This window comes from Loxodonta africana, unplaced genomic scaffold, assembly GCF_030014295.1.
Source record: "Loxodonta africana isolate mLoxAfr1 unplaced genomic scaffold, mLoxAfr1.hap2 scaffold_34, whole genome shotgun sequence".
Classification (NCBI taxonomy): domain Eukaryota; kingdom Metazoa; phylum Chordata; class Mammalia; order Proboscidea; family Elephantidae; genus Loxodonta; species Loxodonta africana.
In genome coordinates this window covers 1,820,673-1,825,904 of record NW_026975055.1, presented here as the reverse complement: position 1 = coordinate 1,825,904, position 5,232 = coordinate 1,820,673, and the positions used below count along the sequence as shown (strand labels likewise).

At 49.3% G+C, this 5,232-nt stretch overlaps 1 pseudogene; it reads left to right on the top strand.

Annotated features, from left to right (window-relative positions):
- The first annotated feature begins 200 nt into the window (after positions 1-200).
- LOC111749249 (PC-esterase domain-containing protein 1B-like) lies at positions 201-4,937 on the top strand (annotated as a pseudogene).
- The last annotated feature ends 295 nt before the right edge of the window (positions 4,938-5,232 follow it).

The window sequence follows — 5,232 nt, the reverse complement described above, 5'->3', positions numbered from 1 at the left end:
CACAACAGAGAACCCCTGAGGGAGCAGGAGATCAGTGGGATGCAGACCCCAAATTCTCATAAAAAGACCAGACTTAATGGTCTGATTAAGACTAGAGGCATCCCAGCTGTCATGGTCCCCAAACCTTCTGTTGGCCCAGAATAGGAACCATTCCCGAAGACAACTTATCAGACACGGAAGGGACTGGACAGTGGGTTGGAGAGAGATGGTGGCTAAGAGTGAGCTACTTGTATCAGATGGACACTTGAGACTGTGTTGGCATCTCCTGTCTGCAGGGGAGATAGGAGGGTAGAGAGGGTTAGAAACTGGCAAAATTGTCAGAAAGGAGAGACTGGGAGGGCTGACTCATTAGGCGGAGAGCAAGTGGGTGTATGGAGTAAGGTGTATATAAGCTTATATGTGACAGACTGACTTGATTTGTAAACGTTCACGTAAAGCTCAATAAAAATTATTAAAAAAAACATAGCAGCCATTTTGAGGATGGCGCAGGGACAGGCAGTGTCTCATTCTGCTGTACACAGAGTCACTATGAGTCAGAATGGACTAAACAGCACCAAACAACAACAACAAAGATGGTAGTGTGGATACATATCCTGTTATGTAATCTTCAAAGAGTATTACAATCAGACAGCTAGAAAACTTATCTAAGGGAAAATAAGAGGCCAAAGTTCATACCAGCAGGAGCCTGCATTAATATCATAGCAAGAAACAGGTCATGGTTATTGCAGCCAGGAAATTAGCATCTATATCCAACTGAAGAAGAACTCAAGATATGTATACTTGGAAACTAAATCCACATCCCAATAGGAACCCTGGTGGCACAGCGTTTAAGAGTTACAGCTGCTAACCAAAAGGTCAGCAGTTCAAATCCACCAAACGCTCCTTTGAAAACCATGTGGCAGTTCTACTCCTTCCTATAGAGTTGCTGTGCATCAGAAACCACTTGATGGCAATAGTAATGGGCAGCAGTAAATACGGCATATTTATTACAGTCAAGAGGTTAGCATGCATACCCAAAGAAAAACACGATGGGTTAAAACAAGCTCTAAGACTAAATATTTACCTAGAATATAGTAATAATATTGAAGTCAAGGTCATTACAGCCATAAAGTTAGCACTTATAGCCAAAGAAATAAGAGGTCAGAATTAATAAAACCTGGAATTCATCCAAATCCTAACATAAAGTGAGGGGCACAATGCTACAACCTCCATATACAAGGAGAAAGGAGGTTAGGGTTCAAAGAATCATGAGCCCAAAATCATATTTTAATAAGAGATACATTATGCTTCTTAAAGCCAGGAAGCTACAGTCACATACTACTTAAGAGAAGATCAGGGTTCATAAAGCCCTGGTCTGACTCAAATTGTGCTAAGAATTGTGTTATGTTTCCTACAAGCAGGTAAGTAGCAACCACGTTCATGGACAAAAACAGATTAGGGTTCATAAAGCTAACAGCCTACATCCATATTTTAGTGAAAATGGCCCATGGTTCTCATGGCCAGGGAGCTAGAATCCATATCCTATGAAACGTAAAGACAGAGTTTAAAGAATGCAAATCCGAGTAAAAATCTGAAACTGGATCTGAATATTAAACAGGCCGTGGTTGTTAGAGTCAAGAAACTCCTATGTTGGGAGACTGAAGGTCAGGGTTCATTGAGCCAGAAAAATGCATCCATAAAACATAGCCAAGGGAAAAGGGGGCCACAGTAAGTACAGCCAGATAGGTAGTATTCATATTCATGATTAAAGATGGTCAGAGTCCATATGAAAGGAAATTTGCCTTAATAACCTACTTAAAAAAAGATACATGGCTTGTGAGGCCTGGAAATTAGCATCTATACCCAGAGAAACATGAAGGCAGGATTCATAAAGAAGAGCTTTAACGTATGTACTAGTGAGAAAAGGGTCATTTAAACAAAGCTAGAAAGGGAATATCCATAACCTTAAAACAATATCTATGTCTTTAGTTTTGTTTTTTTTTTTACTAAGATATTGACATAATAGTAAAGATTATGTCATGGTTGTTACAAAAAGGAAGTTAGCAACCATATCCAAAGGAAAAAGAATAACAAAAAAGATCAGGTTTCACAGAGCCAGGAGCTTGACCCATATTCTGGTAATGAAATAGTCAAAGGCAGCACGGTTGGAAAGCTAGCATCCTATTCAAGCAGACAAGAGGCCAGGGTTCACAGAGCTTGTTCCATGCACATATTTTTTTAATAAGGAATATGACGTGAGTGTTACAGCCAGAATCTGCTAATAGAGAAGTTCATGATTCACAGAGCCAAGAGACTAAATCAACACCCTATGAAGTAATGGGGCATGGTTGTTACAGAACCATGCCCCATACTGGCATCTATATTAAAGAGAGGGAAGGGAAGGGTTCTTTTATCAAAGTTGATGTCAATATCCTGTTGAGAATTAGGCCTTGGATTTCAGCCAGGAATCCAGCACCAGTATGTAAAAACAAACAGTTGTATGTAAGGGATAAGGAAATCATGCTACATCTTAGTAAGAATTAGGAATGGTGCTTTCAGCCAGGACGTCAACATTTATATTCAATGGAGAGGAAGTCATTGTACGTGGAGCAAGTACTGACCATTGTACATGGAGCAAGTACTGACCAGTACATCTGGCTCATAGCAACCCCAGATATTGCAGAGTAGTAATGTACTCCACAGGTTTTTTTGTTTTCTAAGTTTATGCCCTTTGGGAAGTAGATAGCCAGAACTTTCACTTGAGGGGCCTCTATGTGGACTCAAACTGTCAATCGTTCTGTTAGCAGTCATATGTTTAATGGTTTGGGGCACCCAGAAGATAGTGTCATAATTTAAGGAGTGAGCATGTTAAAATTAACAGATCTAATGGCTGGTGGAGCCACTGTGGAAAAGGGTCTGAGCATTTCCCAAAGCAACGATTGTTCTACCACCACACCAGCAGACAAGTGCAGCTCAGGGCTTTTACTGAGAGCTGGAGCTCTCTTTTTGCACAAGTCCACCTACAAAAGTATAATAGGAGCCTAATTTGTAAGAGCCAGAAGTTGCATACTAAGCTTACCCTGCTTGAACCACACCAGAGGCCGTTTGTTAGTGCAAAAAGGTGGTGGACGGCAGGAGTTCTACACTGGACACCCCGGGGGGATCCCCAGAGAAGCAGAATGACTGCCCAGAAGGTGGTGCCCAGGAAGGGTAAAACGTCCACCTACGTTACATACCGTAGGGTTCCTTTGCTTCGATTCTCCAAAGGGCAATGCTGGATAAATGCAGAGGAGCTGTGTGGTGGCCAGGCCTCAGCTCAGGAGCACTGGGTGTGCAGATGGAAGTGTGAAGGGTGGACTGCTTGGGGATACCATCATGGCCAGTACCTTGTGGGTATGGATTCCCACACCCCGGTTGGAACACTGTGTTAGAAGGGGTCTCCAGACTTTACCCTGGGACAAAGACAGTGATCAGGTCATGGGATGTGTTCTTGTCATTTCTCAGGAGGGCTGGGGTACTCACAATGGGATTGGGAAGAGAGAGACAAAACGAAAACAAAGACGAAAGCACCGTGGAACTAAGATGAGTATGTTTTCCTGAGTATTCTCGCCTACACTGCCTGGAAATCCTGGGTGTGGATCCACCACCGACTGGGCCACGGCCCTGGAAGTGGCCTGGTTCTTCCAGTGGACAGATTTTGTCCCAGTGCCTGGAGCACAGGTGGTGGCTGAGGCGGAAACAGCCTACAACCATCCAGACCAACAGCATCAGTGTCAGCACCGCTGCCCTCCACCAAGGGGAGCCAAGCCAGGCACAGGGGCAGGGCCATGGGTTCAGAGGTCACACCGTGGGCCTAAGGATTGGCAGAACGCTTTCAGGGCCCCGGACGCTGCCCCCTTTCTCCTCCCCGTCCAGGCCCAGGCCAGTCCAGCGGCATTAAACAGCCCCCGTCTGCCCGCCCGGCCGCCCCACAACCGCCAGCCAGCCAGCCTGCCTGCCTTCTCTCCGTCTCTGGCAGCAGCCCCTCAGCCCTCGGTCCAGAGCTCTTTCGGGACCCGCCCTGAGGGAAGGCAGGAGCTAGGCCACCTTCACCCAGCCACCATGGTCCACGTGAGGGCGTCCGAAGTCCGGCAGCTGCGGCACAACAAGTTCGTGGTCGTCATGGGGGACTCGGTGCAGAGGGCCGTGTACAAGGACCTGGTGCTCCTGCTGCAGAAGGACTGCCTGCTCTCAAGCAGTCCCCTGAAGGCCAAGGGCGAGATGAGCTTCTAGCAGGACAGGCTGCTGCACGGCGGCGGGTGGGGCCGTATGCACAACGGGACCCACTACCGCGAAGTCGGCGAGTTCTGCTCCACACACCACCTTGTGCGCTTCTACTTCCTCACACGCGCCTACTCCCGGTACGTGGAGAAAGTCCTGCTGGAGCTGCTGAGGGGCGAGCACGGCCCAGACGTGGTCATCATGAACTCCTGCCTCTGGGACCTGTCCAGGTATGGCCAGGATTCCATGTGGAGCTACAGGAGGAACCTGGAGACCCTGTTCTGGTGCCTTCGCTAGGTCCTGCCCGAGTCCTCTCTCGTGGTGTGGAACACTGCCATGCCAGTGGCTGAGACGGTCTCGGGGGGTTTCCTCCCGCCTGAGGGCATGCCCCCGACCTCGTGCCTGCGGGATGATGTGGTGGAGGCCAACTTCTACAGCGCCGCTGAGGCCAGCAGGCTCCGCTTCAACGTGCTGGACTTGAATTTCCACTTCCGGCACTCCGGCAGCACAGGCAGGCAGATGGCGTGCACTGGAACCAACACGCTCATCGAAGGCTCTCGCAGCTGCTGCTGGCCCATCTGGGCGACATCTCGGGCGTGGACCTGCCCTGCGACAACCCGGTGGGCAGGTGGATCTGGGAAGGCCCTGGGAGCCGTCTCAGAGGGCCCGCGGACGACAGACTGCTCCAGCACCACTGAGGTGAATCCAGTGAGGTAGGCCCCGCCTCGACGCCCGCCTAGACCCGCGTGCCCGATCGCTTAGTCGCGGAGACCCCCTATTTCCCTGCCCCAGGTTCCCAGGTGCTTCCGGCGGCACCGCCATGGCTCCAGTTTGCCCCGGAACCAATCCCTGCAGCGCCAGCCATGCTCTGGCGACCCCTCTGCACTGCACGCTAGGTATGGCGAGGAAGCAAACCTGACAGCTGGCCGGCTGCCCCGCAACGCCGGAATACATACGGCCTCTGATTAGCACCAGCGCCGCGTGGTTCACCGG